At 43.1% G+C, this 13,275-nt stretch overlaps 1 pseudogene; it reads right to left on the bottom strand.

The window, feature by feature from the left end:
* Nucleotides 1-12,756: 12,756 nt before the first annotated feature.
* On the bottom strand, nucleotides 12,757-12,874 carry LOC126337297 (5S ribosomal RNA; annotated as a pseudogene).
* Between the last annotated feature and the right edge of the window lie 401 nt (nucleotides 12,875-13,275).

The raw sequence follows: 13,275 nt of genomic DNA, 5'->3' as shown, positions 1-13,275 counted from the left end.
CTCCATTCGTCCCTCCATTCATGGCTGTCGCGACACCACTGGAGGCGGGCTGCACGATGTTGGGGCGTGAGCGGAAGACGGCCTAACGGTGTGCAGGACCGTAGCCCAGCTTCATGGAGATGGTTGCGAATGGTCCTCGCCGATACCCCAGGAGCAACAGTGTCCCTAATTTGCTGGGAAGTGGCGGTGCGGTCCCCTACGGCACTGCGTAAGATCCTACGGTCTTGGCGTGCATCCGTGCGTCGCTGCGGTCCGGTCCCAGGTCGACGGGCACGTGCACCCTCCGCCGACCACTGGCGACAACATCGATGTACTGTGATACCTCACGCCCCACGTGTTGAGCAATTCGGCGGTACGTCCACCCGGCCTCCCGCATGCCCACTATACGCCCTCGCTCAAAGTCCGTCAACTGCACATACGGTTGACATCCACGCTGTCACGGCATGCTACCAGTGTTAAAGACTGCGATGGAGCTCCGTATGTCACGGCAAACTGGGTGACACTGACGGCGGCGGTGCACAAATGCTGCGCAGCTAGCGCCATTCGACTGTCAACACCGCGGTTCCTGGTGTGTCCGCTGTGCCGTGCGTGTGATCGTTGCTTGTACAGCCCTCTCGCAGTGTCCGGAGCAAGTATGGTGGGTCTGACACACCGATGTCAATGTGTTCTTTTTTCCATTTCCAGGAGTGTATATATAGCAGTTCATTGCTTCCAGTCTTACAAATTTACTGTCTCTGATGGACGCACGCCCAGATCATCCGCTCTCAGAACTCCGCCATCTCTCTCCCCACATCCACCACTGCTGGCAGCTCACCTCCAACTGCGCAACGCTACGCGCTGTTAACAGGCAACTGCCGAACACTACAATAGCATATACTCCAACAATGCAAACCAACCACAGCCTTCACACAGAACAGTCAGTTATTTTCATATAGAGAGCTACGTGGCGTTACCAACATAAAAACCTAAACAGCCTACTTACACAGTGTCTCCAGGGCTCTTCCACGTATACAGCCTTCTTTCATGATTCAAAAACCAAGTGGTAGCTATGACTAAGTTATGCTCTGTGCAAAATTCTACCAGGCGACTTCCTCTTTCATTCCTTACACCCATTCCATATTCACCTACTACTTTTCCTACTCTTCTTTTCTAGTCCCCCATGACAATTAAATTTCGTCCCCTTTCACTATCTGAATAGTTTCTTTTATCTCATTATACATTTCTTCAATCTGTTCGCCATCTGTGGAGCTAGTTGGCATATAAACTTGTACTACTGTGGTAGGCGTGGGCTTCGTGTCTGTCATTGCTACAATAATGCGTTCACTATGCTGATCGTAATGGCGTACCCGCGCTCCTATTTTTTTATTCACTATTAAACCTACTCCTGCATTATCCCTATTTGATTCTGTATTTATAACCCTGCATTCGCCTGACCAGAAGTATTGTTTCTCTTGCCACCGAACTTCACTAATCCTCACTATATCTAGCTTTAACCTACCCATTTCCCTTTCTAAATTTTCTAAACTACCTGCCCCTTTAAGAGATCTGATATTCCACTCTCCGATTCGTAGAACGCCAGTTTTCTTTTTCATGATAACGACGTCTTCGTGAGTAGTCCCCGCCCAGAGATCATAATGGGGGACTATTGTCCCTCTGGAATATTTTACTCAAGAGGACCTATCATCATTTAACCATACAGTAAAGCTGCATGCCCTCGGGAAAAATTACGGCTTTAGTTTCCCCTTGCTTTCAGCCATTCGCAGCAATGCCATTTTGGTTAATGTTACAAGGCCATATCAGTCAATCATCCAAAATGTTGCCCCTCAAAAGGCTACTGCTCCTTGTCTCGCCTCTCAACAGATACCCCTCCGTTGTGGTTGCACCTACGGTACGGCTATCTGTATCGCTGAGGCACACAACCTCTCCACCGACGTGAAGGTCCATGGACCATGGGAGAAGGCAAAACCGGTTATTTAGAAATAAATAGAACGGTCAGCAGCCAAATGTAGCACTTTTTTTTAACTTTCGGGGAATTTTCGCTACTGTTATCTTTCATTTCAGCTCGCTTCGTTGAAACGTCAGTTGAAACTACAAGTGCCACTAAAAGGAATTCGATATTTCTTCTACACCTGTGCGAAGTTTTAAACAATGCGACAGGTGGAAGAGCCATAGTGAACCACTAACAAATACTTGTTACTAACAAGATGCTGCAATTTTAAGAATCTTAGAAAACATCTTTAAACGTTTGTGCACAGTATATGGTAACGATACTGTTGACAGAGTACTGGTTAGTGATTGATAAAGAGAATTACAGCATCTGGTAGCGCAAAACTAAGCTTCGTAATCGGGCACGTTCAGGATGCGACATGGCGAATCGTGGCGGTGCTATTATTAGTGCGAATTAAGAATTCCCGACGTGGGACACACTTTGAAGATGGTGCATGAGCATAATTCCTGTAGTGATAGCGTCTCTACGAGCACTGGACAAGAGCTTTTACCAACAGAGAATACGTGCTCTTACACAGCGCTGGCGTGAGGCCACAGAATATGGAGACTGTGTAGAAAAACAGTACATATCAAAGCAATATCACCTGCATCACCAAATTCTATTCTTATGAATAAATATGTTCAGATAAAAAAAAATTCCGGGCATTATTTATTGAACGGCCTTCTCAGCAGTGATCAATATGTAATGCTTTGCCACTTCCTTGTCCTTTCGGCAGTCCCGTGGAATATTTTATGCCTTTCGGTTTCTAAATACCAGCTATAGAAATTTTTAAACTCGATTATGAGCGTCGGAGCTGACAGGATGTCGATATCCTTGTGGAGATGACATGTTTTCAATAGCTAGTAATGCGAATTCTATTTTAGGCTGCGTAGTGTTGTGCTTGCTTTGTAACCGTAGCACCAAAGTTAGCAACAAAAGCGTAATGCACAGACAGAGCGTGACCGACCCATCTATCCAACTTTTCTCATTAACAGGGCGGGGTGCGACCACACGATACCCACGACAGCAGCGAACTCGAGCTGCTACCCACCTGCCAAGAGGTTTTGCATTTGCACGGGAAGCGATTTCGTGTTGTGCATCCTGGGTCAGGACAACATTTTTGTGGTTCGCCGGTATCTGTGTTCTCAAATGAACGGCGATGCTTCGTGCATCAGACACCACGATTTTGATACCTGCTGCAGGCATGCACGCATGTCTTAACACGCGTCGTTACCTTCTTTATCTTCTGACTGCTTTAGGATGCAACTCATAGAGTACAGAGGACTCGAAAGTAAGTTGCTTGGGATCCTAAACTGGGTGCAGCAAGTTACAGAATGGGTAGTCGGAAACAAAAATTTCAGAGGGTCCATGACTCTGAATAAGTAATGCGAGTGAAGTATATGTTTGTAAACTGCGCATTCTTTATAAGAAACAGCTGCATGCTGCATAGATGGTAGTAGCGACAACCTGAAAAACAAATCTAGCAGTGTATATTATATACATTGAACACGATGGACACATGGCCGTCCATGAGAGAGCATCACTCGCTACGATAAGATCCCGACATGCGGTGTCTACTGCTGCAGCGGTATCTAGTGCCCGGAGAGACGAAAGAAGATACAAAGAACTTTTTCACAAAAGGCGTCGCCGTACTTGGAGTAAATCCGTCGAGACTGGATCGTTCAAGGCCACAGAGGTGACCAAGATACTCGGCAAAGGACTTTTCGCAAAACAGAACTTTACGACTTTACGAGATGATAATGGGTCGTGTGGGGGAAGATCCATCTAAGCACATGCCAGCCTGCTAGTGAAAAATATACTTTGAAGAATAGGGCATGAAGAGTAGAAGTAAACCAACAGATACAACCCCATCATACATATGTAGTACCGGCGAAAGTATGAAGTGACTAATAATAATATGGGAAGGCAATGTGAAGTGACAAGTAGGCTGGAAATCAGTGAGGACATAAAAGCGCTAGAATTAATCCTGGACGATTTGTAAAACAAAACAGAAAGTTTAAAGAAACTGAAAACATAAATATAATATTTAAACCAAAAATGGACTAACGAGAATAAAAGGGGTTTTCACTGATGAAGAACAACAACAAAAATCGGAATGAATGAAAAGGTACTGGACAATTGGAAATGAACACTTATTGAAGAAGAAGACCAGGAAATGATTGACTGGCGTGGACCAATAAGGCAGTAAAATCAGAAAAAAGAAGAAGCAGAAGATGGGACTGTATGTCAGCCTTGATGCAAAAGACTTTTGCTTAATTTATTATTAGTTTCAGTGAAAATTTCTTCGTTATGAATGAGTATCTTTACTCTAAAGCATGCGAAATTATCACCATTTCGAAATATTACAAACACGATGTTACATTTGTTCTATTCCAAATAATGCACTGTGTGAATTCCTTTTTTATAAAATGATTTTACATTTGACTCGCTGCATGGCTTCTATGTTTACTGCCGTTTCTTTGCAGCATCTTTTCTATGTTTATTGTCGTTTTTCGGCATACAGTATGTCATCTGCAACTGTATCGGTGGCTGTTATTAACAAGATGTATGAAAATGTGATCTTACATAGGTCCACGATATACTAATGGGTTCAAATGGTTCAAATGGCTCTGAGCACAATGGGACTTAACTTCTGAGGTCATCAGTCCCCTAGAACTAACAACTACTTAAACCTAACTAACCTAAGAACATCACACACATCTATGCCCGAGGCAGGATTTGAACCTGCGACCGTAGCTTTCGCGCGGTTACAGACTGTAGCGCTTAGAACCGCTCGGTCACTACGGCTGGCTACTTATGGGAATTGCCTCGATTCAGGAACAGCTGCAAATATGAGTAACCTAGAAGTAAACATCCTCGGAGTACTGAAGCAAATTAAATCAGTTAATAAAGACAAGTCTTTCGGTCTAGACTGTATACCAGTTAGGTTCCATTCAGAGTATCCTGATGCAGTAGTAATAACAATCACGTCTCGCTCGACGGAAGACCCGTACAGAAAGACTGGAAAGTTGCACAAGTGACGCCAATATTCAAGAAAGGTAGCAGTAGTAAGCCACTAAGTTACAGACCCTTGCATTAACGTCAATATGCAGGTAGGATTTTGAACCATATATTGTGTTCGAACATTATCAATTACCTCGAAGAGAACGGTCTATTTATACACAGTCAGCACGGATTAAGAAAACATAGTTCTTGTGAAACACGCCCTCTTTACACCCCCGTAGTATTGAGTGCTACTAACAAGGGAATTCAAATTGATTGCGAATTTCTAGATTTCGAGAACACTTCTGACACTGTACCACAAAAGTGGCGTATAGGATATCGTCTCATTTATGTGACTGGATTCGTGATTTCCTGTCAGAGAGCTCACAATTCGTGGTAACTGACGGAAAGTCATCGAGCAAAACAGAAGTGATTTCTGGCGTTGCCCCTGCTATTGTCATAGGCCCTCTGCTGTTCCTTAACTATATAAATGTTTTAGTAGACAATCTGGGCAGCCGTCTTAGGTTGTTTTCAGATGATTCTGTCGTTTATCGTCGAGTACAGTCATCAGAAGATCAAAAAAATTGTAAACAGATTTAGAAAAGATATCTTTGTGGTGCGAAAATTGGCAATTGGCCCTAAATAATGAAAATGGTGACTTCATCCACGTGAGTGCTAAAAGGAATCCGTTAAACTTCGATTACACGATGAATTAGTCAAAACTTAAGATTATAAATTCAACTACATACCTTGGGATTACAATTACAAACAACTTAAACTGGAAAAAACACATAGAAAATGTTGTAGACAAGGCAAAGCAAAGACTGTGTGTTATTAACAGAACACTTAGAAAATGTAACAAAAAAAATTTAACAGATCTATTAAAGAGACTACCTACCCTACGTTTATCCACCCTCTTTTGGAATACTGCGCTTCCCGCGCCCGGGTTCCCGGGTTCGATTCCCGGCGGGGTCAGGGATTTTCAATGCTTCGCGATGATTAGGTGTTGTGTGATGTCCTTAGGCTCGTTAGGTTTAAGTAGTTCTAAGTTCTAGAGGACTGATAACCATAGATGTTAAGTCCCATAGTGCTCAGAGGCATTTGAACCTTCTTCTTTTTTTATTACTGCTGCGCGGTCTGGGATTTTTACCAGGCAGGATTAACGGAGTACATAGAAATTGTTCAAAGAAGAGCAGCACTTTTGTATTATTACGAAATAGAGAAGAGATGCCACTGACGTGACACAAGATTTGGGGTGAACATCATTAAAACAAAGGCATTTTTCGTTGCGGCGCAATCTTCTCACGTAATTTCAATCACCAACTTTCTTCCCCGAAAGCGAAAATATTTTGTAGACTCCGCCCTACATAGGTAGGAACGGTCATCATAATAAAATAAGGGAAATCAGAGTTCGCACGGAAAGATATGGTTGTTAATTTTTTCCGTGCGCTGCTCGAGATTGGAGTAATAATTATTGTGAAGGCAGCTCGATGAACCCTCTGCCATGCACTTGAGTGTGATTTGCGGAGTATCCATATAGATGTACATGTAGGTGTAGATGTAGTGTTGTAGATGGAATTTTGATGGGGACTGGGTTGTAACATAATCTGTCATGTGTGCACTTTCTTTGGTCTGCTTGTGGCGGCTCGAAAAACCCAGAAGAACATAACATCTGTATTAATTCAAAACATTACACTATCTTCCTTTTCGAGTGCGTCGCGAGACAGAGAGATTTAATAGCTGTAGTGAGAGTTCTGTGCACTTCTGTTCCTTAATTAGTTTGTGTGGGTGATGGGAGAATGGTTGTAACGGAAGGATTTTTTGAAGAGACACAACGCCCATCGGGCTCCCATAACGGCTATATCAGCCAGTCCATATCACAAAGAAAGATAGAAAAATAAAATTAATTTGATAATTTTGACCACAGATTCCAGCTGCCAACAATTTTCTGAAATCACTGGTAATAATCTGGGACTGAAGGCATTATTTATAAGCAACTTATCAAACTGATTTATCATTTTATGTCATTATATTAATTTTCTCCAACCAATTCGTATCACCGAGGGATTTCCCACATGAAACACTATCCAATAGAGGGGAGCGAGTAATTCTCATAGTCTCCATTTGTTTAAGGTAGAAAATGCTGAGAATGGCGAATTTCCTGTACAGTTTCTGACCGGTACATTTCAATGTTAGCTGTAGCCTCGCATTGGTATAGGGTTACCATTATTTTTGGTTTGGAGAATTCGCGCTCAAAGAGGTGTCCCAACTTCAGAGTCCGAGAGGGCCCGGCCTACTTCTTAATTTCACACCACGGTTCGATACCCGAGTTTACAGATAGGACCGACAGCCACGCAGCGGGGATTTTCGGTTGCTGATATCAGGCACTTCACATCGCAGACAGTAATACAATGTATCTTAATACCTTGCGATCAGCCTTGTGTTACGCCCGTCAGTGTAGGTTAACATGCTACTCATTCGGAAACTTGCAGCAGTCACGTTGGTTGCTAGTGTGCCATTGCACCGTTTGCGCTATCGGCATCCGGAAACGCTATCTCACAAAATTTAACGGGGTAAGCTTTTTCGTTGAGCCTTACACTTGTAATTCAGATCTCATGGCTAGCGTCTTATCATTCTCACGTTCAACAACTCCTCGCTCTCTCTCTAGGACCGGACCTATTATCGTTTACCGTAAGGTTTTTTATGTGATTCCATGTGTTATTCCTTGTCCTACAGCAAGGTGGCTTCGTTCCAAATCTCTCAGATTAAAGGGTGCATGTTAGAAAACTTGTACTAGACCTCCCTCCTATTCATATGTCTTAATGCAAAATATATGCCTATTTAGCCTCTATACATTCTATCCTGTTTTGTAACGCCCTCACTGTGCCATAGTTATTAAATGAAGTTTTCATTTAGGCTACAAACACCCGCAGAGAGAAGACGTCCGACGTCTTCACGTTCCAGGGACGGAAGATCACCTGGTGAGAGCAACTTCCTGTCTGACAGGGAAAGGTGAAAGGCAGCAAAACATCTTATCCCCTCAGGCACCAGACACGCTAGTCTACTCACAGACCAGATAGTTACATAACTTTGTGTGTGTGTGTGTGTGTGTGGTGTGTGTGTGTGTGTGTGTGTGTGTGTGTGTGTGTGTGTGAAACCAGACACACTCGTATACCCACAGACCAGATAGTTACATAATTGTGTGTGTGTTATTTCTATTCTGTGTCGTGTACCAGTTCTCTTAAAGTAGTAAACAGTGTGTTCTTGCAAAGAGTTGTGTTTTCAATTACTAAGTTTCTGCCTTCCACTGTTCTTTTATCTGTAATAATTTTGTTATCTTACTATTTTTCAGTGTAATAGTGCTAAAAATAAATAAATAATTATTATAATAATTATTATTGTAATAATTAATGTTGGTATATTATATAATTTTTCTAAGGGTATTGTTATTTCTTCGTAATTGATTGAATTATCAATATTTATAGTATCGGTATTTTTGAAGAAGTCTATAAATATTGTTACGTCTGTTACTGTGTTTCACGGTATGTGCACCAATTTCAAAATGTCGGTTTGTATGTATTGAGTATTCTGCGAAAGCTTCAAGTTACAACGATTGTAAAAATATGTGCATTTGGAGAAACCGAAGGAAACCAGTCGTCGAACGATATCCTCTATTTCCTGCAGAAGTCTGTTTAGCCAGAGAGTATGGAGAGCTCTAAACGGGCTTCACAACAACAACTCGTGGATGAAAAAGTTCGCCATGGACATAAATGATGACCCAAATCAGTATGACCACCTGTTTAATAGCATGTTGGTCCACGTTTGGAACGCAATAGAGCAGCGATTCTGAATGGCATGGATTCGACAAGCATTCGGTAGATTTTTGGTGACAAGTGGCAACAGTCTATGCATAGGCCATGCAGTTCCATTAAATTACGAGGCACGATGCATTCCATGGGGCTCATGACAGGTGTATTCGGTTATCGAGACTCACTACTGTAGTGAGATTTTGTCATTATGACACGGACAGCTACTTTTCTGGAAGACCCGAGGGTCATTGTATGCAGACTGAAGCGACGAACGAAAATCTGTAGCAATGCCAGGATTCGAAACCCGTTCTTTTACTCACTGGGTGGATGCGCTAACCACTACGCCACCCTGGTACAGCTGCACAGACTGCCTAGAATTCCTCCCTCCCAAATCCAGATTCCCATTTAGAGAGAATGCCAAGTGGACTGATGCGTGAATGGGAGTTTGCATTGAGAAGGTAGTCCGCGTAGTTGTGTGAAGCCACTGTGCCAGAGTGGCGTAGTAAGAGCATCTGCCCCGGTTCGAATCCTGGCCTCAGTGAAAAATTCATTCGTAGCTTTAGTCCGCACACAAACATCACAGATATTTGAGACTTGAAAAGATCCCTGGAGCCGTGTAGTTTCTTGAGACCTGAAGGTGCACCGAAATCGAGTAACACATCAAGCATGGAAAGACGCAGCTGGTCTACAGTAATGTTGACGTAGTCCACATCTGTTATTGTGCATTCGATTAGTACCACAGTTCTGGTGTTCATCATGCTGTTCATCACGGCATCATGGTGTTCATCATGGCATTAAACCCCCTCTCTGGCCCTCGATCGCGGTTCGGTGGATGTTTTGAACAACCATTCACCTAGATGATCTTATATCTGTTCACGACCACTGCGCTGCTGGAAGAGGAAACATAATTGATCCAACCAGGTGACAGGTTCCTGTTGATACGCGCTGCAATCTCTATGACCCCGTGACCACTGTAACCGTAACTGACGGTGTCATTCGGTAATCATAGCTACTGCAGAGTGCTGGCTTCAACAGTTTACGCTGAACAGCGTGCTCAGAAACACTTGGGCTTGTACCAGAAGACTACTCCGTCGTCAAATGTGCCACGGATCTTCGCCTATCCCACTTTACGGAGCGGGTGAGGCTCCGACTATCACGTTGAATGGTGAGACGCAGTGGTCCAACACCATGTCGCCTACTCGTGGTTTACCGCCCTGCGACCACATATCATAGACTTTCGTGACAGTGGTACTCGAACAGCCAACTGGCTTTTCCGTTACCAATTTGTTCGTTCCCAGGTGCCGTGCCGTAACAATGTTCCCTTCGTCAACGTCGCTTGAATCAGTGGATTTCCCCATTTGCTGCCCGTATCGTCGTTAGTGTGGTTTCCCACTCGCCTCTGCTTTTCCTAGAGATAGCAGGTATATTTTGTGGGCACTTTAAGTGCTACAATTGGTGAGCTGCCGGCCAGAGTGGCCGAGCGGTTCTAGGAGCTACAGTCTGGAACCGTGCGACCGCTACGGTCGCAGGTTCGAATCCTGCCTCGGGCATGGATGTGTGTGGTGTCTTTAGGTTAGTTAGGTTTAAGTAGTTCTAAGTTCTAGGGGACTGATGACCTCAGCAGTTAAGTCCCATAGTGCTCAGAGCCATTTGAACCATTTTGGTGACTCAAATGTCGTTACATGATGAATTAAAACCAACATAAGCTATACTACGACAGAATTCTGTTGGTTTTTTATGATTTCTCCGTGTTTGCATGCGGTATTTTTTATTAATTAGGTTATTCATTTTATAAATACATTTTACATTTAACCTATTTAACGTGTACCATTGCAGCTACTTCCTAATCATGCGATAAGCTAAAGGAATAGCACAATTTAAATAACTACAAAAATCTCTTAGTAAAAACCTTTCACTACTAGATTAAGCTTATCCATTACGGATATTTTAGAGCCCGTGATTGTTAACTGATTGTAAACTGTAACCAATCACTTTTTTGAATAGTTATTTATCATTCCATGTTCTTGTCACAGAGTCAGACCCAGCAATAAGCTAAAAATAGTGATGTAACGTCCAGAAAACCATCTGAAGATGAACCTGAAGAGGTTCGAAAACCGGTGCATTGAATAATAACTACCCAAAAAAGTGATTGGCTGCAGTTTTATGTATATAAATAACTATAAAAAAGTGACTGGTTGCAGTTTTATGCATTTACTTTCACTACCATTTCCTATTTCCACGAACATAGCTTTATCCGTGATCTACAACCGCACATCGCTACTGATGCGTAATAAGCAGTAACAGGCAAACTAGTTTCACGATGTCATGGGTCTCCATCTACAAGAAATAATCACCGTTGTGCTCTTTTACGGACTATCTTCCTGCATATTTCCGTTACCAAATATCGTTCATTGATCCCGGAGGAAATCAGTTCGAAAAGTATTCGTAACTTGATAGGATTAGCAGACCATTGTATAAATTTCATAACGTTGGCTCTAAAAAGCTGTTAACGTCCGAAGAGCTGTGTGTCTTCCATCGCTATTCAGTCTTGCGTTCCGAGTCCTAACCAGCTTACAGGTTCGAAATGCATCTAAGTTCCAAACTCTTTATAGTGTTCTCTGACGGTTATGTAGTATCTTCCATTAATAATTACTCAATTGTTTTTTCTCCGCGATTATCAGGATGCGTTGAATGGTTTTGTGGATTCAGAATTTTCCCAGAAGACTGTATTTAGAACTGACGAAGCCATCCTCGAATCTATACATTCCCGTGCAGTTTTTGCTATCTGCAGTTTACTTAGTACCATAAAGTTATTCTCCGACAATTTAGCACTAATCCCATCGTTCTTTCGTTCCTTCTTGTCAGTGCTTTCGACGAAGTCCTTTCTTCGCTCATTGTGCGAAGGATTTCATTTCTTATGTCCACTTTTTTTTGGCGTTCTGCTTTAACTCTAAAACTCAGAAATTTCTGTTTCCTTCTTTTCCGACTTTCTCGTATGCCATGCCTCACTTCAATACATTTCTGTGCCCTAGCCACGCATTCTTACATTTCTTCCCCAAATTCAAGCAGATGTCTGACGCTATTATACTTAGTTTAGCACAATATGCCTGTCGTAATCTGTTTTTTATATCGTCCATGCTACGTCATGTGTTACGTTGCTTCCAACGTAGCAGTCCTTCAGTTTCGTCTACCTCGTGGTCTAAATTTTATCATTAATCTCATTTCTGCTACTTCTCATTACTTTCGCCTTTCTTCAGTTCACTCTCAGTCCATAGTATGCGCTCATTAGACTGTTCATTCCGTTCAACAGGTCACGCAGTTCTTCCTCGCTGTTCTTCTGGAACCAGCGAATCTTATCACTGATATCTTTTCTTCTGGAAGTTTAATCGCACTACAAGCTTTCTTTTGTTTCCATCATTAGTTTTTGGTTGTATAGGTTGAATAGTAGTGGAGAAATATTGTGTCCCTGCCTTACGCACTTTTTAATCCGAATACTTCTCTCTAGAACGTCCATTAATATTGTTCACTGTTTTTTGTACGTACTGTATAGTACTCATCCTTTCCGCATAGCTTTCGCTAAAGCATTTTTTTTAGGATTTCGAACGTTTTGCATCTTTTTGCGTTGTCTAATGCTTGCTCTACTATAGATTGGTAAATCCTACGAACCTTCCCTCCACTGAGCGCAACGCCAGAATTTCATCAGTTGTGCATTTGCCTTTCCCAAGGCTAAAGGGCCTGTTAGTCACTCTCCGTCCGAACAGGACTTGGAGGGCCCAACACTAACAACCGGTCGCCGTGTCATTCTCAGCCCAAAGGCGTCACTGGATGCGGATATGGAGGGGCATTTGGTCAGCACACCACTCTCCCGGCCGTATGTCAGTTTATCAGACCGGAGCCGCTACTTTCTTAATCAAGTAGCTCCTCAGTTTACCTCAGAAGGGCTGAGTACACCCCGCTTGCCAACAGCGCTCGGCAGACCGGATGGTCACCCATCCAAGTGCTAGCCCAGCCCGACAGTACTTAACTTCGGTGATCTGACGGGAACTGGTATTACCACTGCGACAAGACCGTTGGCGTTTGTTAGTTAGCAGCACCTCGCTTTTATTTTTCATTCTTCTCCGTGTAGTCCAAAAGGATTCAGGTTATACCAAAGAAGTTAAGGGGAAGCAGGCTCATTTCTACATCTACATCTACATCTTCATCCATACTCCGCACGCCACCTGACAGTGTGTGGCGGAGGGTACTCTGAGTACCTCTATCGGTTCTCCCTTCTACTCCAGTCTCGTATTGTTCGTGGAAAGAAGGATTGTCGGTATGCTTCTGTGTGGGCTATAATCTCCCTGATTTTATCCTCATGGTCTCTTCGCGAGATATACGTAGGAGGGAGCAATATACTGCTTGACTCCGCGGTGAAGGTATGTTCTCGAAACTTCAACAAAAGCCCGTACCGAGCTACTGAGCGTCTCTCCTGCAGAG

Source organism: Schistocerca gregaria, chromosome 2 (assembly GCF_023897955.1).
Source record: "Schistocerca gregaria isolate iqSchGreg1 chromosome 2, iqSchGreg1.2, whole genome shotgun sequence".
Taxonomy (NCBI): Eukaryota; Metazoa; Arthropoda; class Insecta; order Orthoptera; family Acrididae; genus Schistocerca; species Schistocerca gregaria.
This window is presented reverse-complemented; position numbering and strand designations above follow the sequence as displayed.